Source organism: Anas platyrhynchos, chromosome 1 (assembly GCF_047663525.1).
Source record: "Anas platyrhynchos isolate ZD024472 breed Pekin duck chromosome 1, IASCAAS_PekinDuck_T2T, whole genome shotgun sequence".
In the NCBI taxonomy this organism is placed as follows: Eukaryota; Metazoa; Chordata; class Aves; order Anseriformes; family Anatidae; genus Anas; species Anas platyrhynchos.
In genome coordinates this window covers 61,123,239-61,149,562 of record NC_092587.1, presented here as the reverse complement: position 1 = coordinate 61,149,562, position 26,324 = coordinate 61,123,239, and the positions used below count along the sequence as shown (strand labels likewise).

At 37.0% G+C, this 26,324-nt stretch overlaps 1 long non-coding RNA gene across 1 annotated transcript; it reads right to left on the bottom strand.

The window, feature by feature from the left end:
- Positions 1-359: 359 nt before the first annotated feature.
- Positions 360-24,563, bottom strand: LOC140001432 (uncharacterized). The gene is made up of 3 exons (XR_011806651.1): positions 24,410-24,563; positions 20,569-20,646; positions 360-700 (listed from the first exon to the last, which is right to left on the bottom strand). It is a non-coding gene; the product is annotated as an uncharacterized lncRNA (long non-coding RNA).
- Positions 24,564-26,324: the final 1,761 nt, after the last annotated feature.

The following is a 26,324-nucleotide window of genomic DNA, read 5'->3' as shown; positions in this document are numbered from 1 at the left end:
GAATTTATTGATTACCATAAGCTGCAACCTCATTAAAATATCACAAGAAATAGTATATTTCTGACATTTCTAGTGCTTTCAGTTTTTTAATTCACTCATCCTCACCAGGAACAGCTATCAGGAGTGTGGGAGGACAAGTCCTGCTAACTAGATTCCAATGGCTAACAGCTCTGATCCAGACTTTTGAGGAAGAGGGAAAAACAATCCCCAAATGATGTAAATCTTCAAAGGATAGCATGAACACTATTCTGGGCAAAAACAATCTGTAGTTGTCCCCCACCTCCCCATTGACTTCACAACATTTTAAAATTCCCTTTACCTCTGTTTTCAGCTCCAAGACCAGATAAAATTGTAAAATTGATTTTCCTTTTTTTTTTTTTTTTTTTCCCTTCACTGAAGTGTTGCTTATGGACTCCTTTGTGCAACACCTTACAAAGACAAAAACTTGTCCTGATGAAGCTGAAGAAAATGAACAGTGGATGAGTTAAGGTGAATATACAACATGGGTAAAATACTGCTAACCCTGTGAAAGCTGAGATGGAAACAGAAGAGTGGAAGCAGTCATACAGACCTACTAGCTTACCTTTTTCCAGTTGTTATGATTTCTGTGGAGAATGACAACTGAAGAGTACCCTCCAGCTGAGGTGAATCAAAGAACTCAAGCAGCTTGTTTCAACCTTTCACAGAGAACAGCTGGTGGCTGAGGAAAAAATGTAGTGGATTTTTACTAGCAATAAGAATACAGGTCTCCTTCCATTTGAAGAAACTCTTGGTTGCTGTTTCTAAGCATTATAGAAATGATTGGTCCAATTGAGCTAAGCAGAGGGTAGAATTCAGCCTGGCAGTAGTTCTTTTCCTCTGGCAATGCTCTCCTGATCACCAAAATACATGGGACTAGATAAATATCAAGCAGGAATTGTATTTTGAGAAAATACCTGAATCTTTACCACTTGTTTTCCTCTCATATTGGTTTCAAAGCCAGACCTCTTAAAGATATTCAGTAACATCAGACAGACTGTGCTCAAAGCTTGGAACAGGATGGAGAGGAACCAGGCTCAGGTCCCTGCTGCTTTGGATTTTGCTTCATCCCAAGCACAAGCTCCACACAGCAAGCTATAATGTCAATATCCATCAGGTTATACATTTGGCAATACTGCACATTCCTTGTACATAAAATAATAATAATAAAAGTAAAAAAAATGCATAAAGGGGAACATGAACCAGATAGGTTCTTCCTCTCTCACATGTTGACATTAGCTGAGAATCAAGAGAGTTCAAGCAACCCACCCCAAGCTACAGCAGTGGATAAAAAGAATTTTTGTTTGAAACTATAAACATGCAACGCAATGACTAATAAATAACAGTTTGTACATATCCTGTCACACAGAGATATAAAGGATATGCAGCCAACAGTTGCCTTTAAAAGAAATTGACTTAATAAGGATGAAAATATTACCGAGGTTACCTACAATCATTAGCTAAAGTCAAAAAGGGTACTTTTAAAATATCAATAGATGAAAACCTTTACATGAGAACAAGCTTAGTGAAAAGAGAACACCTTATCCATTATGGTGTTTATTTTATTTTAATTATTCACATAATTCATTATACATCTTAGATAGGGTAATCAAATATTACAGTAGTGCTTTATCTTAATCTAAGGTATAAAACACATCTTCCCACTGCTTTGTGATCAAACTCCTCTGTCTCTAAAATTTAGCAGCTATCTAGCTTCCTGTTACACTAATTAAAGTTAAGCTATTGCTACTCATTCATGAAAAACTACTGTTCCCATTCTTATCTTGTTCCACCCCTAACAGTGATTTACTGCTGCTTTGACCAGAAATCCATCCTATCTGAAATGCTATCTTGGCAAATCTGCGGTATCATATTAAAAAAGCAAAAACAAAAAACAAAACAAAACCAAAAAAAAAAAAAAAAAAAAAAACACCTTAAAATATATTCCCTATTCATCTCTAATAAGGCTTTGAATTTTTAAGTAAAAAATGCAGAAAGAAATTACACTAACTTTTTAAAAGAAATTCCTAATTTAATGAATGCTTCTAATGTGTAGCTAGGAGAATTTCACTTTGAATTAGCATAAAGGATCCAAGACATGTCCCCTCTAGAATCCCTCTGGGTTTTTAATGTCATAAGTAGAAAAGTAAAAAACAGGGTGCCTCCAAGTCATCTAAAATTCATTTCAGGCAAAACCTGTGATTTTGCTCTTCATCCAGAGCACACTGCTGCATTAATTGTGAATGGAAATTTATGCATATTCAAATTCCAAATAGCCAACAGGCTTTGGCCGGCTTTTCTTTTGTCCCTTCCATTAAGTAATCATGAAAATTTTAGAAGCTCAGTTTTGAATAAAAAATCAGTTCTTGCTTGATTAAAGAATTGATAGTGAATCAGCAACGTACATGTAGATATATTATCCCTATGACGATAACATGTCCTTACATTGTCATGTTGTCATGGGCTGTATCCCCAGTTAATTCAGTGAAAAGGCAGAGAAGGGTCCAACTTCCAATTTCCCCCAGTCCAGGAGGGCAAGGAGCTGCTCAGCTCTGCTTTACACTTAATTTGCTTTCAAGTCTGTACCAGGTAGATGTAATTACTGTCATGTCTAAATAGGGTCTGTTTTGTATTCCTTTTGAACTGCTATGACTAAATTATGTTCCAATATGCAAAACATTACGCCTAAAGAGCCAGATTTTACCTCTTTATAACTTTTAAATCCTATTTGTTTAATTGTAAAATAGAGGAATAGAAACTTGGACTCAAAGTTTCCATTTTATGTCCTGGATCCCAGGGCTGGTACTGGATTCTGGCTCACTTTGCATTTTGTCTGTACACTGTGAGAGGGAAATGGGTAAATTGGGATATTGGGACTATAAACATGAACTTTTTTCTGCTTGTAATGCATGTGTGTCTCAGGATAGTATTGGGAGCAGGTGGCTTCCTGAAGCCAAGCACCACACAAGCACGAGACATTTTAAATACTCCCCACAACTTCACTTCAGCATTCCCCATTTTCACCTGACAGAAGTTGCTGAAGGGGTTGATTGTTAATGCTTCAACTCACAAATCACAATTTGTGATTGCATCACAAATGCATTCAATATTGAGACTGATGTAATAGATAATTCCTTTGTAGGCTTTAATGGAGAAGGTTTTAACAAACACCACTTTCTCCCTAGTATTTTTTTTCTTTTTTTTTTCCTGTGATTTCAATAATAATTTAAATATTGTTCTTTACATGTGGAGAGTTAGGACTTAACTGTAGTCACCTCCCTCTGTACATACGCACAGTCTACTAATACTTGTACATGTTGGCACACAAAACAAATATTAGCTCTAGGCAGCAGAGGAGAGGAAAATAAACTTTAGAAAAACAAGTGCACTTATATAAGTATTTGTCATATCTTGTTGCAGGGTCCAGCAAAATCTAATGAAACTTCAAGAGGAATTTAGAAAACAATCACATTCTGTTACTCTGTGGATAGATTCAAAGGCATGGAGATAACAGAGAAGGCCCTTGAAAAATAAAATAAAAATATCTCTTTAAACTGAGTGAGCTGCAGTTTTTCAGATTATTAGGAGTATTTTATTCCTACCAAATGTGAGAAGAATAGGGACTTTTTTTCCTCACAGGGAAACAGTTTGCTCTTGATAAGTGACCCTGGTTCTTGAGCAAATGAGAGAATTACAGCTACACTTGTCCTGGGAATGGTGTGTGCTCCAGGGGAAAAGAAACAGATCCGGAAGTCCCAGGTCTTTCCTAACTCTCTTCGACATTCCTGGAGATCATGAATTACATGGATCTACCAGGAAAGGGCTTGCTAAGCCCTTCCTCACTTTCCTTCTCTCTAGGAAATTGCCAAGTCTGTATAATATACTACCCCCCTTTTTAATCCTCTCTTGAGGTTAATAAGTTGCCCTGAATACTGACATGATAAATGTATGAGGTTAACACTTGGTTAATCATTCTTCCCTCTTTGGATATTACATTCTGAAGGTGAGTATATAATAAGCTTTTGTACTTGTATAGTTACAGTGGAATAGAAATACCTTGGCTTCATTTTACATGGGCTTGGTGGTATTGTCTATATGCTGATATACATTTTGTATGTAAGCATATTTGTATATGTATATACACGTGAGCATACTGTGTGAGTGTGCATTTAGTGGCTTACATTTGCACAAGAAATGTATCTGATAGTTTATGAGTGTTTATCTGTTATGCACTGAAACTTTGAAGTTATACACAATCCTTCAGAGGCTCCCACAGTTCTGTTGTGATTTTTTTTTTTTTAAGCAAACTGTTGCTGCCTATAGGAATGCTACAAGGGAAAAAGAGAGTTTGTTTCCAGTGTCAGTTTGTCTGCAATAAAACCACTTTCACTGCCTCACCAGAGAAATAAATCTGGGATTTGTAGCTACTCTACAGGTTATCCTGAAATAGTCACTGACACATTGACAAATGAACTATATTCATTCTTGCCTACTGTTAGAGCTTCAGGGAACTTCAACTTCCTTGAGAGATAGAGGAAATAATAAGGTGGAATTGTTTGAATACTGTCAGTTAAAACCATACAATATGCCTTAAATTCCTCTTCTCCTTGATTCTTGACTATCTGTATTGCATCTAGGTAGCTTTATGGGTCTCCTTGTGTCACCTCTGAGTTGTCAATTCCCTATCAATTTAAATAAGAATTTTCTCAGTGTGGAAACTAGAGATTAGCAGATACTACTCCATCAGGATATACAATAAGGATGACATCTGAGAAGCATCTTTGACTTATGATCTTTCCTCTTCAGTGCTGCAGTACAGCTGTTTCAGGAAGATTTCCAAAGATAGAGACTGACATCATTTAAGATGTTGTGACACGTCTTTCATTACCTCTGTTAAGTGCACTTTCAGTGTAATCATATGTCATGATAGACTGTAAAAGAGTAAAACAATTGTGCCAAAACTAATAGAAATTATGAAATCAGAGATTTGAAGTTAACAGAGATTAACTTAAACTAGAAGAATAAAAATAAAAATAAAAAATAAAAAGCTAGATAGAAATAGATGATGGATAGCTAGTTTTTATCATCTTTTTCTATTACATTTTCTTGTTCTTTCTTTCTCCTTTTTTGCATTAATTAAAGTCTAGTTCAAATCAATGAAAAGATGTTTTCCCAACAGAACCCTCAAAATAATTTTTTTTGGGGGGGGGAAATTCAAATTGTTTAACCTTGGGGGAAGTATAGGGGAGGGGATGGAGAGGGTGGGGATAGGGAGATGAGGGGACAGGACAGGACAGAAAAAGCTGTAAGTAGATGATAAAAACCAATAACTGTATGTGGCCACAATGTACTGAACCAGCACACCAGAGATGGAAATATTCATGGTGAATTTTTGCTTTTCTGCACAGTATTAAAAATTTGAAAACAGAAAATGTAATATGAATATGTGTCCTGCTTTCTTTTCACTAAAGGAGACATTACATAAAAGAGCATCATTGGTTTAGTCATAGCATTTTTCACTTCAAGATTTCAGCACAGTGCCAGTATTTATTTTTCCACTGGGCTCGCCCTCATGCTCTTTCTGGATATGCATAAATAAATTCCTGCCATATATATCCACTTTTAACAGCAACAGTTTAACTGCTCTGGTCATAAGAGCTTATAAATTAACATTAACAAAGAAGTTATGCTTTCATTGCAATCATTCCTCAACCAAAAATACCCCAAGAGAACTGGCTTGTAAAAAACTCTGGGATGTGGGGAAGAACAGAAGGATTTCAACGATCCATCTCATCTCTCAAACATGAAAAGCTAAATTTTAGACCAACCTGGATGCAAACTGCAGTAATTTAATAGTTAGACACTTCTCTGCAGGTTGCATAAGCAAATACAAATATCATCAAGAGAGACTGTGTGCTTCTTTGCTCCCAGTCAGCACAGGAAAGAGCTAGTTGCAGGGTAATGGCTCCCCTCCTCACTCTACACCCGATAAAGGAGCAAGACCAACAACATGGACTTCACACAGTTTCCATTTGCTGATGGTATCAGGAAGGTAATTTGGGGCTGTTCAACACTTTCCTTCCTAGCCCTTACTCTACTTTCTACTTTTCTACTTGCTTTTTCTGGAAAACATTTTTTCTGGAATTAAGCACTTCCCCAAAGCTGAAACAACAGTAAAATTTTTCCTTCATGCTTTGAAAATGGTGTACACCCTGCTGTGGTCTGTGCCTGTGATTTTGCTCAGGTTGGAGCTGCCACGACTTCCAGCAGAGTGAACATAAGGAGACTTCCATCACCCGATATACCTATCAGACTGAACTAGCCCTTGCCTACAGCATTTCTCTTAAGAGCTCAGTAACAAAAAAAAAGAAAAAAAAAAAAAAAAAAAAAAAGTGAGTTAAAACTATGTCAGTAATCAATGAAAAATTTTCTTCTTCTCGAGCAAAAGCAAGAGTAAAAGCAAGAAGTAGACAGTAAGCAAAGTCTAACAGACGCATCCATAAAAAATCCCAGGGTATCACTCTAACCATCTAGTCTGGCCAACAGCCCTACACAGGTCACACAGCTTCCAGGAACCAATTTTTTTGTGTGTTCAGACAAATGTCTCCTATATGGAAGAATGATCACTTTTAATGTAACAGTTTTCAAGAATGAAGAATTCATCACAATTCAGGAGAAAATTTCGTAGGGTTAATTACTTCCAAAGTTTAAAACGTACTTCATATTTTAAGGAATTGTCTCTCAAGAGTGTGATTTAAGATGTGTAGGGTACCACATGGCTTCAAGTTGAGAAAAAGTCCAAATAAACTTTTTGCAGAACAGAACATGTTGCTTTCCCAGATTACTTTTTCTTTATGTTGTTGTTTTCTAAAAGTTTGAAAAATATAACTCTACCTTACCTTCTGCCTATTTGAGGTGTTTTATAGAAGCAAAAATTTCCTTTGCTTTTATTTTAGTGGGGGCATTTGCACCATTTGGCACTGATAACAACATATGTATGCTGGCTAATGCTCCCTTGAAGGACCCTGGACTAATGGGAATGTTTACTTCACTGGACAGGCTTCCTGGAAAAGCTTATTCTTGAAATAAGTCACCTACCCTCACTTGACCCTGCATTTGATGTCAAGATAATACTTTGCTTTGGATGTCGCTAGCTCAGCATAATTTTCCTTCACTAGAAGCTCAAACACAATCAAAGGAGGAGATGGGCTCAGAGAAGGCAATATCCAATTTAATTGCAAATATTTATACTATTAGTTAGAGATAAATTGTGTTATGAGTTATGAATAAAAATAATTTTAAAAGAAAAAGAACTAAGATTTCAGTTTCTTGTATGGCTTTGATCCTACAGTCTGGCACAGGCATATGATTTTTCATCCCTTATGTATGTAAGCTAACACAAATGCACAATGCCAGCTCTATCCATCTATTTCAGAAGAAACTAGCATATTTACACACCTTACATTTGCATACTCTATAAAAATCAATTTAAATTTAATCAAAGGCAATGATTATATTTTTAATGAAAAAATGTGAAACAAACACTAATATACATAAGTATTTCAGACAAAATTTGAATTAAAAAATAACAATTATTTTTTTCATGTTTTACTTTCCAATTTAAGGAGCAATTTCTACATTTTTCCAACTGATTTTTTTTTTTCTTATAGATTAAGGTTTATGACTTCAGAGTCCTTTTAGTGGTATGTTTCTTCACCAACTACAGAGAAACTTTTTTTTTTTCAAAATGAAATAACATTGAAAATAAAGATTTCATAAATATTTAAAATATAAAAGAAATAGCTCTAACACTGTTGGAATGCTAAATCATTTTGGCTGTTACAAGAAAATTTCACTAAATAGATTCAGCTTTTCCAACAACTTCTAATATTAAGAAATTGACCTATGCCAGGCATCCAGACCCCAGGTTACTGAGTCCATATAGCTCAAAAACAACTAACTGTTGCTGAAATCTGGTTCAACAGAAGATCCTATGAGAAAGTGTCATCAACTTGAGTATAACTGAGTGCAGAGATGTTTGCCTGGGGAGGGCAGCAGGTCAGTGTCAGATAGAAACCAAAGTAATTCAGTAAAATGACAACTGATGCTCTTCTAAAACTGTGCCCAAATCAGCACGAGCCACTGTTTTTCTTCTTTTCTTTTTTCTTTTCTTTTCTTTTCTTTTCTTTTCTTTTCTTTTCTTTTCTTTTCTTTTCTTTTCTTTTCTTTTCTTTTCTTTTCTTTTCTTTTCTTTTCTTTTCTTTTCTTTTCTTTTCTTTTCTTTTCTTTTCTTTTCTTTTTTCTTTTCTTTTCTTTTCTTTTCTTTTCTTTTCTTTTCTTTTCTTTTCTTTTCTTTTCTTTTCTTTTCTTTTCTTTTCTTTTCTTTTCTTTTCTTTTCTTTTCTTTTCTTTTCTTTTCTTTTCTTTTCCTTTCTTTTCCTTTCTTTTCCTTTCTTTTCTTTTCTTTTCTTTTCTTTTCTTTTCTTTTCTTTTCTTTTCTTTTCTTTTCTTTTCTTTTTTTTCTTTTCTTTTCTTTTCTTTTCTTTTCTTTTCTTTTCTTCACAGAAGAGGAAAAAACAGTGATTTGGAATGCTAAATAGAAGTAATTGCTTTGGAAACACTTCCAATATTTTTATTATTATTATTTTTTGTAAGAAAAGAGAATACAGTGTAAATCAAACTGATGGTTTTCCTCTGCCACCTCCCAATGTCCTTGACAGTTTTTATTAATGATAATAAATTCATCAGTCACAGATTCTGTATTGCTTTAAAGCCTCAAAGCTAGAATGTTACATCATGTATTTACAACATTTTTACATCACTCACATCTTTTACATTGCTTTTAACAGCACAGTGCAGGACCCCCTCAGAGAAACTAGCATTTCTCCAAATGCACACCAGTGATAGGGAATTCACGGGCTTATTTGTCTATTGTCCTGTTTTACCTAGAGTGTAAAACGTTAGCAACTGGTGGTGACTAGGAACAGTCACTGGAACAGGCTGCCCAGGGAGGTCGTGGAGTCACCATCCCTGGAAGTCTTTAAAAGACGTTTAGATGTAGAGCTTAGGGATATGGTTTAGTGGGGACTGTTAGTGTTAGGTTAGAGGTTGGACTCGATGATCTTGAGGTCTCTTCCAACCTAGAAATTCTGTGATTCTGTGACTATAAATGACCACAAACAGAATTAGATCAGGCCAAAATGTATGTGTGTATACTAGAAGGCTTCTCCAGGGAACACGTTAAGGGCACACATTGAAGAAAAAATACAGCATATACTCAATATAGTTTCCAAAAAGACCTAGTTAACATCTTAACTTTTTAACATTTTAACATTTTAACTTTTTAAGATGTTAACTGTGCTGAAGCCCAGTGTTGCCCAAATCATGCCTCATTTTCTAAGCGCTCTCTTACCTTCCTCTGTAATATTAAAGCAAACTGTCAAAGCTCCCGAAATAGCTGAATGCCATCACGTTACCCTTAAATAAGGGATCCTCCAAAGTAAAAAGCAGTCACAATATTACTCAAGGCTGGACTAAAGATTCATTTCACCTCCTAAAAAACAGCTTGTTTCATCTTTTTTTTTTTTTTTCTCTCTAGGTATAGCTAGCACTTTTCATACCCAAACAAGATATTTTCTCTGCATCTTTTCTTCTAATACTGTCAAAGTTAATCTCTGTCATTTCCTGCTTCCTTTCATTCATTCTTTCAAATCATAGGGCAACTTCAGTGCTGATTAAGTCTGGAGAACTTTAGGATAATACAGAAGAGGAAAATTACCTTGGAGGTATGAAAGGTTTATCACTGCACTCTGCATGTCTTATGATGCCAAAAAGGCACAGGTGCCTAAGATTATCATCGTTTACATGGCTCACAATAATTCATAATGAATTATAGTCTGTTTCTAAAGATGAACTTATTTAGCTCAGTTGGCTGTGCTTCTCAAGTGTTTCAAAACAATTTTAAATAAAAAATAAACTGATATACTGTATAGCTAAAATAGAAAATTGAGTAAGAAACAAAATAGGAGCACAAAAAAAGTTCTGTAAGGTTGTATTAATAACTAATATTTATTTTTATTCATCCAAACCTGTAATAGTTGCTATAGATTATCAGAAGCAGCTTCATAATTTTTTCTGTTGATCTGGATGAGCTGGATTGGGCAAGCTTGCTAATCAGGACTGATACTTTTGCTTTTTGAAGATATGAGCATAAAGCATATTATCAAAGGTGGAAACACAGAAAGCACCTTTGCTGCACTGATGCTCAAAACAGCCCATGCAAACCAGGTAGAAGAGCATATAATTATTATATTTGCAGAAGACAGGAGAGGTCTTAGAATATTCTTGCTATGCCAGAAGGCTTTTCAGGGCCAACACACTTTTAAGAATGAAATACCCAGTGACAAATCAAATTACTCAGAGGCTGTTTCATCACTTTACTTGAACAACAAAATATTTCTTTTAAAATATGGCTGTAATCAAATGGAAAAGTCAACAAACATGAAACTACAGAACAATTTATTACAATGGTGTTTTGCAATATATGTGCTTCCTCAGCATCTCAGCTAGCTTTTACCTCTCTTTCTCCCACTGTCCTGCACTAAACTGGAATATCCATCTGTTAAAATATAGTCTCTCTTGTTTTTGTCATCTTTGTTGGCTTCTTCTTCTCTGCTGCCCTCAAAAGAAATGGATAGCACAGAGCTCCTTTATGAAAACTAAATTAGCAGAATTCCTGTTACAGTTATTCCTTCTTTTCTTTCTGTAAATGTCACATAAACGCTACTTCAAAGACATAAAATTGGGAAAGAGGACTCCAATACATACTGTACTGTTAATTTCTGGGTGATTGCTTTTCCATGCCTACCATCATTGCCTACCACACAGCTCCTATGTTTTCCTAAGCTTCAGTTAAGGATTTTCTTGATCTAGTACACATATAAGAGTAGATTCTGATACCTATGCTGTATAAGTAGCTTCATCACTGACACTGTCTCAATGTAAGACACTCTTTAAGGCAAGTAGGAGTGCCACAGATGTAGTATATTTCCAATAGAAATGGTAAAATACAGATCTTTGGCTAAGAAATTTTTGGAAGGTGGTATGACAGACAAAATAGAATGGAAAGTGGGAAGAGAGCATTTTGCACAGACAAATGTTGGCTTAAGAAAGGTGTACCATTACAGTGCTTCTGCAAATGTCAGAGAGAGAGAAGGGGTGAGGAAGCCCACAGTTAAATTTCCTTTCTGGAGGAGTATCCCCTTCCCACTGTAGTTCTTGGAGGTGGCATTCCTCAGGCAACAGTTGGTCTGAAGTATTTTCTTGAAACTTCCAATCTCAGATTTCAGAGATTTCAGGTCACCGTGAAGAACATACAACAAACCTCATTAAAGCCCTGTGTCAGAAGCGTATCCTTCTGAAATGCTGACACCTCAGGAATCAAGGCCCCCAGCAGCATATGGACACAAGCTTTCAAAGCAAGAGGATTTTCAGTTTTGGAAAGACATTATTTGTCCACAGAGTGCCTAAATGGATCACATGCATGTATCTATTCTGCCACAGCAGTGACACAAACCTTCGTGTGGTTGCCAGCCTCTAATGTCAAGGATGGCTTCCATTAACTATAGAAATGTTGCTATCACTAACTCTACTAATAATAGCAACTTCCCAGGCCTCAGCTGCCTAATGGACTTTCAGAATACATACAGCTAGTGATTTCCTTGATTTCTTGTCAAAGCTGAGGTCAAAAATAATCTCAGGAGACTCCAGACTTGGCCTTTTCAAAATTTTATGCTTGTCAAATTTTAGTGCAGAAGATGGATTATCAATGCAAGCACTGGGAGAGCAACAGTTTGACATGTACAATGCCTCAGACTGATTCAGATATATGGACATTTGTGTGTCAGCAGAATCAGAAACAGGATGATCCGTCAGTTGCACTCACAATGGATTCCTGTATTTCCTATCCAAAACAAACTGATTACCATTAGCATACCCTTGAATTCATTCTTTTTTTGTTTGTTTTGTTTTGTTTTGTTGTTGTTGTTGTTGTTGTTTTTTCTGTTCAAGAATAAACAGGCAAACAGTAAAGTAACCTCATCCATAAGGTTTCCCACTCCTCTACAATTAGCTTTCCTTTTAAAAAAGCCTGATACATGTTATATTCACTGTGGGAAGGAATCACAAATTATACAGGAAACCTATTTCCCCTCAGAGAAAGGGTGGGCCATAATTTTATTCCTTAACGTTATAAATTAGGCTTTTCTTTGCTTTAAAAGTTATAAAATACAGTAAAGATTAATAACATCATTGTTTGTGAACCACTGAAATATATAAGTTTTCACAATAAGGAGGCAATATTCTCAGTGAGACACTAATCTGCTGGTAAAGAGAAATGACTTAGGAAATAGCCATGCCTAAGTTTACTGACAGAAAGCAATTAGAGCTTCTCTCCAGCACTTAGAAAACAGGCAATAGAGTAATTGACTCATTGCACTTTTTGAAATAAACCAGCCAGACAACATACAGAAAACATAATCTTGATACTTGCGTAAAACTGCGAGTCACAAATCCTATGGAATAAAAGGGTACCAAAGAAACAGCAAAACTCAGGGCATCAAGAAGACCCTGATATCAGTGACAGATTAGATAGCTAGACTGGCAGACCGTTTGTATATAATGATGCAGCTGTACTTAGCGTATGAATATATTTCATGTTATGAAGTTTCCCTCGGGCATTAAAAATGTTTTTTAGTCTGTGCATGTACATGCAAGAGGGAAGGGACAAAGATGATTTATGAACAGGCTGCATAGAGTGTGATACAAGTAGCAACTGCAATGTAAACAGAATATAATTTCCAATTTAGTTACAACTTGGATCTAAAAAGTAGATCAGGTCTTAGAGCACAGAACTCTGAGCATTCTCAATAGCTATAGGGACAGGTTGTTGGATGATGAAGCTCTGTACAGTTCACAAGCAGACTGGAACTTGTGGGACGTATTCTGAGTTTATATCCATATAGTTAGACAAGGGTTATGCCACTGTGGCTTTTTTGTTGTCTGGCCAGTGGCATCTGCCCCAGACAACCAGAAGGTAAGTACTGTGGCTTTGCTCTGGAAATGCTGGTGGTCAAACCAGAATCCCTTTCCTCAATACAACCATTTTCTGCCCATGCACAACCAGAACTGCAGAACTGCAGTTTACCGTCATTTCAGAGTCAGCTGGATGTATCCTTTATGCTTTGTAGCATCTAATTATGTTTCTATGTCTTCGATGATCACTTTTATTTTTTTTTAATTAACACAATTAAATTAAATTTTCTAGTTCTAGTGACTGACTTGTGCTTCCTGCATTTTAGGTTTCCTGTAAAGTTTTAGGTCAAAATAAAACCGCATTTTTTCTCACTAGTTGAAGTAAGTGACAGTAAATACTATCTGGAACAGGACACCAGTGATTTTCAATTAACATTAAATAGGAAACTGTTTAATATAAATTGTTATTAAATGGGCATATTAGCATTAAATTAGTGCTAAATGGCATAGACAAACTTCTCCATTAAGCAGGCCCTTATTAAGTGTATTCAATCTTTTACAGTATGCACCATTCAGTCTCAGGTTTCCTCAGCTGAAGGATGTTTCTTGATAAATGGTCATTTATCACATTTATGCCTCTTAAGCTCCTAGCTTCATTTGATTTCTTTTATAAATATTCACTAGATAAGACATTCTTGTAAATTTTGCTGTGCATTAATTCTATGGTTCCTGCCAACAAATTGTCCTTTTCTTTGAACCTTTCATTTGAGCTTCACCTCACACATATCACTAACATTTTTTTGCTGCTCCACAAGATGAATTCATAGTGTTTGATGCTTGTCCAATTTGAATGAGGACCAACTGCTGATATCAATAATATTAGAGAAGAAACAAAGGTAGAAAAAGGTTTGATATTTTTAAAGACAATCAGTGCCAGAACATACTCTTCATTTACATGAACTAGCAGCTTCTAAAATTCAAGAATAACTTTTAAAAGTGAAGTTTGTATGAATCAAAAAATTGTCATATATGAATATTTGTCTTCACAGGAAATCCTTGTCACTGGCTGAATGACAAATAGATGTTGAATTGCATAGTGGGGAGGGTATTTGCCATGAATTTCCCCAAAATGAAAAACCTACAAGATTATCTGTGTGGACTATATCTGAAAGCTACAAGGCTCACTGTATTCTTAGTGAGAGAGTACCAGAGTCCTCTATCCCTCTGGTATTCTGAAGCTCCTCTGAAACTTTGTTTGTTGGGTGTGTGAGGATACAGCTTGAAATATGATTTATTCATAATCAAAGAAACCTTGGGGTTTTTAGTCAACAGATAAGCTTTAAACCATACTGTATACAAGGCCTCTTGGATCACTGACTTTTCTGCTCCCACAGAGACCATGTTCCATTTGTTCACTCCCTGAACAAATTTATCAAACTTTAACTTAAAAGGTTAACATGCCTTTGAGAGGCATGTGAGCCTCTCAAAAGAGGCAGCTATGTCTCACATCCTGATTTCGGAAGTAAAATATCTTCCCAGAAGGGAACTAGAGAGATAGATAGTGTATTAATGAAATTGATACAGAATTGAAAAAGAGCATAAACATACTCTTTTTAAAGGAATTTTTCATTTTGCTCATCTCAAAATGGGGAGTATGATAGTTTTAAATATAGTTTCAGTGAGTTTGTGAAAGCCCCAGCCTAGATTTTCTAATATATATGAACCGTTATAAACAGAATGAAAAGCAATTCTTGCAGTCTGCAAACATTGAGTCTTACTGAATTATCTTCAGAGAGAAAACAAAATAGCATTATACAAGAATTTTGTGAAAAACAGCTTGTCCTGTGTTTGTGAAGTGCCAGCATGTTAGAAAACCAGTGCAACAGTTCAATGGGTTTCCATGGAAACTGCCAGACTCAAATGCATGGGTGCACAAGTAAGCTTGCCACGTGCCCATTATTGGTTTGGAGGATGGAAAAGTTACATTTCTACAACAGCTATATAGATCAGCTGAGCAAGATGCTTTCCAAGTAATGCACTTGCAAAAATAGATAAGCACCATCCAGACTAAAACTTGTTTGTACTTTTTACAGCAAGGTGCATAATTTGATCTCCCCTTGAAAATGTCCAGATTGCAGTTTCTACCCATTGACTATTTCACCCAAAATACTATGGTCTTCTGCTGCAAGGTAATTTTCTGGGGAAAAAAAAAAAAAAAAAAAAGAACACCTCATAACACAACAGGTAGGATGAAGACACCAAAACTGAAATGGGAAAGTTATTACATCAAAGAGAACCACACAAGCATTTTGGATACCAATGAGATACTTAATAGAATGAACCACAAATAGGATTTACATTCACTGCTCTTATCTTATGGACTATTTCTAAAAAATATGAACATAACCAAGCTCTCAACCACTGTAATTTATCATTATTTGGTGAAATCTGTGTAATTCTGAAAGCTTTCGTAACCAGAGTATTTAACAGCGTTCTTCAATGGAAGGATACAGATTAGGAACGTCAGAATTTCACCGGGTCCCTAATGTATTCTTTCTCAGTGTAAGGATGTTGTCTTCTTTATTAAGCCTTTGAATTTGCTTGATGTTTGAGTAAGCAATGCAAATATCAGAGTGTCATAGTCACACCATATTGTGCAGAAAACTTGTGCATAGGAGAAATTCTAGAAAGCCTAAAGCAACTGGTCTAAGTCCAAAGAACACAGTGCTTGGGTAGAAACTAAGACATTTGATAGTTTTGTCTAGGTCCATGAGTCTTATGCATAGCTGGAAGTGAAAACTTCTTTGTCAGCATGTTAGAATCTTCTAACCTGAGTTTCTGGGGAAAAAAAAAAAAAAAAAAAAAAAAGGACAATGTACTTTTTGTACTCTTGTACTCTTGGAAATGACAAAAAACTGGGGAACCTTATGTCCACATCAGTTTCAGACATAAATATATCCCAGGACACCCAGGACATTTACCAGAGAAATCAAAGAAGATAACACTGGAACTTACCCTGACCAAAGAAACCAAAAATACTTTGGCTCATTCTCATAAACCCCAGACCAGCCTAGTAAGCCACCAAAATGGTAGTTCCCTTAAGAAGACACTGATCAAAATCTGAGGACTTTTACAAATGGACCCCCTGAGCTCTGTCATTGCCCAGGAAAGTTAGTGTTGCACAACTGTTAGCCCAGATGGTGAGCTCAGATTTTGGATAACTATAGCTATCAATAACAGTCTAATAATAATAGAACTAATAACAAAAAAAAAAAAAAAAAAAAAAAAAAAAAAAAAGAATAAGACCCTTATTCCTAATTAATATGGAGGTACCTCTTTTATATTCCTAATGTAGATGTCTACAGTTTGGAGCTGAATCTCATCCTCAGTTTCAGCCTCTCTTTCCAAACCATGTATATTTGCTTGTGAGTTTTAGTGCTTAGCCACATACCAAACAGCAGTTTGAGTATCAAGTATTCATGTTAGTAACAGGGATTGTTTAAAAAAGCTGTATTTCACACAGCACTCTCGTAATTATATATGCTTATAGCTTCATATTAGTTCAGCGACACCCTTTTAAGAAGAATAACAACTTGACAGAGATTAATAGTGATACCCATCTACAGCCTATGCCCAAACATTATTTTTCTAATTACTTGCTTGCTGTTTCACAAAAGATTCCTTTTCAAAACATATGTTGTGTCTGTCTTCAAGAAGTAGATTGCTGCCTTTGCTTTAAATTTAGATCTAAAGCTCTCTGAAGTATCCAGCCATGAGCCCTTCTACGGGGTAGCTGCTGAGACACGCAGTTGTTGAAGATGTTTCTTTTCATATTACTTCTGTTGAGGATGGAACACTTGTGCTGTAAAAGTAGAGGAGATGAGAAAGAGCACTATCACTTCACAGAGGTTAGCTGGCAGAGATACAACATGATCTCTGAGCCTCGTAGCTTGTCCAATGGGCTGAAAACCAAACAATATAACAGCTTCAGAAAAGGCACAAATAGGTGTTTTGCACACACATGCATTATTGCATGTGGTACTTTTCCATTCCTTCATTTGACTAAATCACAGCTTCAGGACAAAATGATGAGACAAAGAAAACCTTGTACAAATGTATTTAGTAAAATAGCTGAATGAGCTGACTCTGGAGAATCCTGCATGTTCAAGCAATATTTTCTTTCTGTTTTTTTTTCTTGACACTAATTCTGTCTCTGGCTTCCTATAATACATAACTGATTGGGAAATTAAAGCATGAGTAGAGATCAAACAAAAAGTCACAATACTTGTACTTTGTTGTTCTTCCTTTCCCAGACCAAGTCATTCATATTACAGTAATGCAAACTCAGTTACGCTATGCAAATATCAATTTCTGAAACCGAGGACAGTACAGGACAACAAGATGCTAACCAAAGGATCTGCAGAAGATCTTGGCATTAATTAAACATATGATTTTACATTTTTCCTGAAGCCAAATTTCAAACTGGGAACCTTTCAATCCCTAAGTACAGTATGTTTTTAAAACAGATAAAAGAAGAGAACTGTCAGTAGGGCCCTGTAACTTCACTTCCCATTACATACATGTAAACTTTATTACAATTTTAGCCCTCTACTGGTGAGAAGTCTTTATCAAATTCATTAACATACCTGTACTTAGCTGAAAGTAACATATTGTAATTCTTTCAAGCCTATCAGACAAAGAAAACATTGGTCTTGAATACAACAATGAGGCTTGAATAGAACAATGGATCACTCTTCAATAGGTATAACAGCTGCCTCCATGGCATAAGAGTATCAGAAATTAACATGGAAAAAAAAAAAAAAAAAAAAAAAGTACATTGAACTTCCTGGTGGGCATTTGGAATTCTGAAAGGCTTAAACTAACATAGCTCTTAGAGATCTGCTTATTATCTAGGCTCTGAAGTCAAATAAGAATGTCTCAACTTATAATGCTCACCAGAGCTTTTTACAGGGGTACACAAAAAAAAACAAAACAAACAAACAAAAAAAAAACAGAAAAATTTTCCACAGACTTCAAACACCCTTTGAATTCAGACTCTACAGTTTGCACTCATACTGACACTAGGTACTGTGAAAAAAAAAAAAAAAAAAAGTAATAATAATAATAATAATAATAATAATAATAATAATAATAATAATAATAAAAAAAAAAAAAAACCATCTTTGGCCATGGAACAGCAAATTATCAACCATAGTGATAAAATTCTTGTCTCTACTGTGACAAGCCAATAACCTGATGAAGTATTAGAGACTGTCATGAACTTCTCGCAAGTTCTACATTATATCTAAAGCTGCCCCTCAGCTGTTTGTGTGAATTTTGAAAGGGACAGCAAACACTTTCATTGAAATAGTTATTGCTTCTGCAGATGTTGAGGTTTCCTTCTGGAAAGGACTGCACTCATGAGGACATGGTAGAAGCTTGTGTTTTCATGGAAGTTTCACTTAGAAGACAGACATGCTATTTTGTGAATTCATAATCTGAATATGGGACACAGATGTGCATGATGTAAACATACATTCAGTTTGTCTGAGTACATTCTTCAGAGCAAGCCACAGCTGAGGTACCTCAGAAATAGAACAACCACCAGGAGCCAGCTAAGACCTCATGAATGCTTTGATTGATGAAAGAATTATGCACATACTCCTGGACTTTAACCAAACAACAGATAGATGAAAAGGCTTAAAACAAAGTCCATACTTAAACATTGGCATGTGCCAGAAATATTCCAGAACGGGGGCTCAAGCCTGTACGAAATGTTGCCCTAGGTTCATTTCATCTGGGAGTCATGTATTCTGTTGCAGCTTTATAACATGTAGAGCACAATTTGAGAGAATAGTTTCCACATTATATATGAAGATGCATTTCACTTCTCAGTAACACTTCATAACTATAGGCTTTTCAATTAAAATTCAACTGCAATAGGATTCTTTAGATTGGCTTACAGCATCCCTTAAATTCATACAGTCATCAGAGTACTGGCTGGAAGGGATTTCTGGATACCCCTTAGCTTATCTCACATAAAAAGCGGGACTGTGGCCAACATTAGATTATACCAGCTGTTGCTTTGTCTAGCTGAGTCCTGAAAACCTCCAAGGACGAAAAGTCTCTAACCTCTCTGGATTACCTGTTCCAATGCTGCAACACCCTCCCAATGAAGATTTTTTTTCCTAATATCTAGCATGAAGCAGGCCCCTGATCATTCATTCCTCAGCTTGACCCTCTCTATTTTGTCCCTTTCCCTCTTGGACTGGAGAGACCCTGAACTGGAAACTGTGAAGTGTGGCTTCACCAGTGCTGAATTATCACCTCCTTTTGGTCACGCTGCCCCTAAGGTTTCCTGCCATGTGTTTTGTGTGTTTTGCAACAAGAGCACACTGCTAACTCATATGTTTGGCATCCACTGTGACCCCCTGGTCCTGTTCAGTGGGGCAGCTGCTCAGATAGTCTGTCCTAAGCCTATGATGATGCCTGCTGCAACTTCTTCCAGGTAAGGAGCTTTGAACTCCCTTCCCTGCACTTTGGGAGGTTCCTCTTGGCCCAATGACTGATTTTTTTTTTTTTGAATACAACTCAGCTGTTAAGTATTTCCCCAGTTTCACATCATCTGCAAATTTGCTGAGCATTCAATCTGTTGCCAAAGTTGAGTAATTAATGTTAATACAAGCTACAGGAATTAGCACTGATTAGATGTTATTCCATGGTGTTCCCAGAGCTCATGTGAGAAAAATGAAATGTCCCAGTAAGGATTTCCAGTTGTCAAGAAACAACCAAGTGTGGAATGACAGAGTCCACAAACAGAAACATCTGCTGAATAGTTATTTGCTTGTTGCAGCACACTGTGCTCAGGATTAGCGCAAAATAAAGGGAGAAAAAGACATGCTCAAAAAAAAAATAATAATAATAATAATAAAATGCGGATAAAAACTGTGAATAAAAACTGGCAGGATGGATAGTACCTTCCATTTTTATTTTCTCTACAGCATTCATATTTTAGCTGGCTATAAGTCTGTACGGATTATATCAGCAGATATTTGAGTTCTACACTGTGAATTTACCCTCCCCAATGAACAACATATATTGAAGGTACCTCAAAAGGTACCCTCAAAAAAATAAAATAGAGCTTTGCAGTCTCAATTGTTTTAACCACAGGTATCTTCTTATATTTAATGAATCATTTTTTCTATACCTGAAGAATGTTTCCCCAGGTGCACACAGGAAAAGAAGGAGGAAGGAAGGAAGGAAGGAAGGAAGGAAGGAAGGAAGGAAGGAAGGAAGGAAGGAAGGCAGGCAGGAAGGAAGGAAGGAAGGAAGGAAACCACCCTTCATGCCTGAGAACTAACATATTTTGTAGAGCAACTTTCCTAGTTCACTGTTCTCTTGGAAAAAACAATAATAAATAAATAAATAAATAAAAAGTCATCAGACAGGCTGTTTTCACATCAGCACAAGGCATTGCATCTCATGGGTTGGAAGAGATTGCCGCTTTGTTTGACTTTACCTTCGGCATATTATCTTTCCTCGAGACAGAAAAGCTTCAGTGTTCAGCATCACATCATACTTGCATTGCAGGTTAGTCCTGGCAAGAGAGAGGAACATTTGAGACTCATGGAAAGAGTTTCTACATTATCATTGTGATGGGATTGAGGATTTATGTCTCCAAAAGCAACACTTAAGCAATTTTTCTCCTGAAAGAGGAAACAAACAAACAAGAAACAAAAATTATGAAACATGTCCATCAAGGCTGAAAGAGAACTAGGTGAGTGATCAGTTTTGCCAGGGAACATGACCTCCATTTCTGAGACAGCTAGCCTACTCTGTACCACTAAAAGGTTCCCATGCATGCCTTAACAGCTCCAATGACATGAAAATCAGTTTACCTCACATTACATTAGTCCATATCTCTGAAGAACTATTGAGGAAGGACAGTCTGTTTCTCCAATGGCAAGACACTGCATCTTTTCTCACTTTTTGCTGTTCACAAAAGGCCATCAACATAGGCCATCCACACTGCACCTGCATGCTCAAAGCAGTGGCAAAATCAGCCCCTCTCATCTTCTTATGCTAATAGTTAATTAATTAATCCACAGAAGTGGAACAGCTTTGAATCTCTGGTCTCAAGCAAACTGATTTAGGACTCACATATACTAGCATATACTAGTCTTATAAATCACTTGGCGATGCTTTCTGGGGAAAACAAAACAAAACAAAACAAAAACACCTTTCTTTTCCCTTGGAACTGTTTTTGGTTGATTACCAGAGACAAATCTGAGTAAGAAAATGAATCATATCCATGCAGACTGTGTTAAAAAGCCCAGTGATCACCTGGAGGGACAAGAAGCATAAAGTGATCAAGACTGTTTTTTATTTGAAGTTAAATGCAGACTGACACATAACAGTAACTTAGCCCTTTACTGTAAACTCTGGCCGTGAATAAAAAGCACTGACTAGCCTACAGCTTCACACATTCCTCATCAAATCTCAAACTGCAAAACATTTAACCACAAAGAGCAGCCCCAGTAAAAAAAAAAAAAAAAAAAAAAAAAAAAAAAATCTCTTATGAAAGTGATGATTTGACCTGAAATGCTGAGTCAAGGAGAACCTGAGAAACTGTTCTTTGGCTCCAGGAATACAATGCCCCTTGATTTCCCCACATGTGGTGTTTTCACTCATTTTTCTTCATCTTTCCTCTCAATCTGGCACTAAACTGTTCTATCCTTCCCTGTAGTGAAGAATATTTATTCAGATAGAAATTACACATTCAAAGGAGAATTCATTACCAAGAGCAAACCATGGGCTTACATTTGTGTTTGGATCCAGGCTCAGATGGAAGATAGAACACCTTGTGAACTCTAACCAAGGAGTAGGGGGATGTCACCTAACCTTGCAATCTTCTGTCAAAGAAATCTTCCATCCTTCGGTTTGGTTTCCACCAGCAATTTTTACAAATTATTCCTTGGCTAAGTCTATGCAATCCAGTATTGCACATTAAATCATAGGTTCATTTCCTTGCAGGTTTGTGCTCAGCAGAGGTTGGTCTATAAAAGCTGCCATCAGCTATTGTCAAATCAGAAATGAGAAATGTTATTAGACGAAACTGTGATTCTTTCTTCCACTGGCTATGAATCAGTGCTTTACTCCTTGTTTATTGAGTTACAGAGTATTGGCAGAATGCTGCCATTATGTCCAAGGAACATTCTTTCAATTTTTTTTTATTTTTTTTTTTTATAACTACACTGCACCCACTATAATTGTGTAACAGCACTTCCTTTGAATTGAGACAACCCGCATTGCGGGGTGTCTCATTATTTATGAACTAAAGTGATGAGAATCTCTTCACTGAAGACAATGGCCAGGCAGAAGGCAGCGGGAAGACAAATCACGCAGGACTAGAGCTATGGGCTCTGGTGTTCTCTTTTTTGCTTTGTGTTCCCATCCTCATGGAATGCCATGCCATGCCTGGCTCCAAATGCCTCCTCAAAGCATCATCTCCCTATTCATATAGTTCCTCCCAGTAGGTTCCTTTTATCCACTGCTCCCACTGAGCCCCAACCACTTCCCTGTACAAAAGCTCTGGTCAGCCAGACTCAGCTTCCTCTGCCTTCATTCAGTGTTGCCTTGAGTAGTGCCAGGAGCAGGGAGCCCCTCTGCTACAGCTCATCATGAGGCAACAGTTAGGGCACTTTTCCCTGCACATAGGCCTACTTTTCTGTAGACCCATGAGGTTAACATAGGAGGTTATGATCATAAACTTCAATAAAGATTATGAATCACTGTATTAAGTGCAGGGTTAGAACAGAAGTATATAGTATATAGTTCATATATTCAATCCTTTGAAAGGTAAGCCAATGTCTAGGCTGGGAAAGACTCACAATTAATTGCAATTGCCTACACATGGGATATGTGGAGATCAACAAGGTACTCCAGGCTCACTCTGGATAAAATAGAAGAAGCATAGGCACTTCCAAAGTGCCAGCCCTATGAATCTTCTCTGACTCCTTTTGGTTTAGGTACAGGGCACTCAAAGCCTCCCATCACTCCTCACAGTCTGCAAAGGGGGCCCAGAGTGATGATCACTGTGACAAGCCACTTTTCCAGTTCAGAGCTCTGTTAATAAAAGGTGAGTGTTTCAAATGCAAAAAGAAGAAAAGCTTCCCGAATACCCTGTTCTGTCTGTGACTGTTCTGGCATATTCAGCTTGCAGGAGCTGGATGGCTTCTGGGAGAAACACCACTTGTTCTGGGATGCTGATGGAAGAAGGATTCCTTCCGCAAGACCAGCCCTGCCACTAGCAGCTCCATCAGCTCTGAGCTCTCAGAAAACAGAGAAAACAGAGCTCTGGACATGGGGATAAGCGTGATGAATGTACAAGAAATGGAAGGTGGTGTTTATGTGGGGAGCCAAACCTGAAGGAATAGAAAATATGTGGTGAAGATGCACCTGATGCACCTGATGGCTGCTCATCATATGACTTAAGTGTTGGGTACATGATTGTTGGAAAACTGTAAAGGATCACCAAGGGTAGTTCCTGAATGAACTCCTAGAAGACAGTGAGAGTCTGGTATAACTTAAGATTAGAAGGATCTCCTGCAACAGCTTCTGATTAAGAATTTGGGCTTGAAGATTGCTGAAAAGAAGTTTAGCTCCTATCAGCTTTCTAGAAAGGTAACAACTGAGAAAAAAGATTGGGAGAGAGATATTTCCAGCTGTGAACTCAATTGCTGTTCCAGATGGTGGCAGAAGAAAGTCACAATATGATCACAGAGTATCTGCATCCCTGTGTATTCTGTTGTGCTTAACTGCTACTTACAACTTGCTCCCTTTTGCAAAAACAAAAGGTGTCACAATCAAAGCTGCAAATAAGCTGAGACCTAGCTGTTACAAAAGCAAGTTTGTTTCTGCAGATCTCACTTTTCATTATGCCCTTGCTCCCAACACTACTAGTGTAACCTGTAAAATATTATGTTTCTCCCTAAATATGCCAACACTTATAACTGCTTCTGGCAGGGAACTAGAGACATGCACCAGAGAGCAACAAATCAGGAATGGCTGAGCATATATTTCTCTTCACTAAGAATCATCGGATTGATATGAAAGGGTAAACTAAGAACAAGGTTCTGTCCTGGTCTAGTGCCATGGTCATGAAGTGAATGTCAAAATGATACCACCACTGTAAAGAGGTCTAGATCTGCCATTGAGCACTAACACCAAATTTTCAAACTACCAGTTCTTTGCATACTGCATAGTAGAAGACAGAAGCTCCTTTCATTTCACTAACTCCGTAGTGCAGGTTTTCAGACTCAAAACAATATTTTTGTTTTAGGAATATAGCAGTCTCTTACACTGGCTGTTTACCAGGCAGATCCAGGCAGACGATGCAGAGGAGCAGGCCAACTGGAGCCATGGTATTAATAGCTGTGAAGAAAAGAACATTATCATGTCTAATACAGTCATGGACAGATGGCCTGCGTGTAGCACAGTAATCCTTCAACACAGTTTCAGGCTGTAAAATACATCCTCTCCGTCAAAATAAAACATACCAAATAATGACTCAGGATGCTCTGCTTCCTTTCCAGGGGCAAGTCCCATCACAGAAATGTTTAAATCAGCACCTTTTCTTACATTTAAACAGATTTATCATCATATTTTTTTGTTCCTACATTCATTGCTTCCCTGTTCAATGTGATTCCCTCTGTTCCATTTCAGCAACCCTCCTCCAATACCAGGGCATCCACAAGAGCCCCTGCAGATGCAGTAGCTTGCAGCAGAGCCCTTACTGGAACAAATCCCCCATTCCCTCCCACCTCCATTCCCCCAGCGTCTGTGAAATCTCAGCAGTTAGGTCTTGTCAAGCTGCACTAGAGCTTTGCATAGCTCAGTTTGAAAGAAGCCAGACAAGGTGAAAAGGAGAGGAATTTTTTCCAGCTCCTCTCTTTTTTGACACATTGACATTTTTATAAGGAAAAAGACAAGAACATGAAGATTAAAAATTAAAAAAAAAAAAAAAAAAGAAAAAGAAAAAAAGAAGAAGAAGTAATAATTAGAGAGAATGAATGAGAGAGGGGTTAATCACGTGGTAGCTGAGAGGCAGTGAATCACTGCTGGCATGTGTCATGACAGAATCTTTGGACTGTACAAAAATGTCTTGCATTAAAAAGCCCTGTGTACCCCTCCAAGTTGCTCATTGATGTGCTGAGTACAGCAGCTATTCTGACGCATGGCTGAGCGCAGCTCAAATGTTTTTAGACTGTCTTTATATCTCATTGGCTTCCCAGTAAGTACATGCATCCACTAGAGTTTAAAATATGACCTTGGAAGGGCAAAGTGTAAGGCAAACTCTGTGGCAGGGTGCCCTAAGAGACTGTCACAGCTCTGACTTCTTCCATGCACTCAGCTCTAACAAACCAGATCCCAAAGTCTCTCTCTTCCCAGTTTTGAATAAGAGGCCTTCTCCACAATGATTAATAATAGCAGGAGCTGCTGTGCTGTCTTCTCTTTTGTCACTCCTACAGTCTTGTATTTATATTGCTGCTAGTAGCTGTGGCTGCTGTTTCTCCAGTGTCTTAGAAATCTTTGCAGTATCCAAAACTCACATCATTGTTCTTTCTATCCCTACTGCCAAATCTCTTTATTACTGCTTTCGTTGGCTAATACTACTGCAATGTTATTCAGTCATTAACCATTTAGTGTATGTCTACATTGGTATAGACTATAATGTATCTCAGATGATCTCCAAACCATACAGTCCAGGTACTGGAAGGAGTCTTAGTTATTATAAGTTATTATAAACTAAGACACATTGTAAATTAATCCATGTAGGAGTGTCACTGAAGAACTTCATGGTTCTATGGCTATGATTAAACTTTCTCAAGCATCCATATGATATCCATGATGTGTGCAAAATAAAAGTAACAGTAGTTTACTGACAAGCAGCACACATGTATGCCTACCCTGTCCTTCCTGTGCACCTTATTTTGAAACAAAACAAAAATTTGGTACAATGTCAGAACTAAAGAACTAAAAGCACTAAAAAAAAATCTGATTTTTGTATAAAGCAAAATATAGATTTTAATCCATGAAAAATACGTGGTGCAAAACTCTGTGCTGAAGTAATTCTCACTTTCCTCTTCTCACCACTCCCTACTATGTTTTGAATTTGTAGCTGACTGAACACTGGTGTGGGGATTGTAACTTTAATGTCTTAATTTTGTGACTTCCACTCATTTAAATTCTCATCCATGAAGCTGCATGTAACTT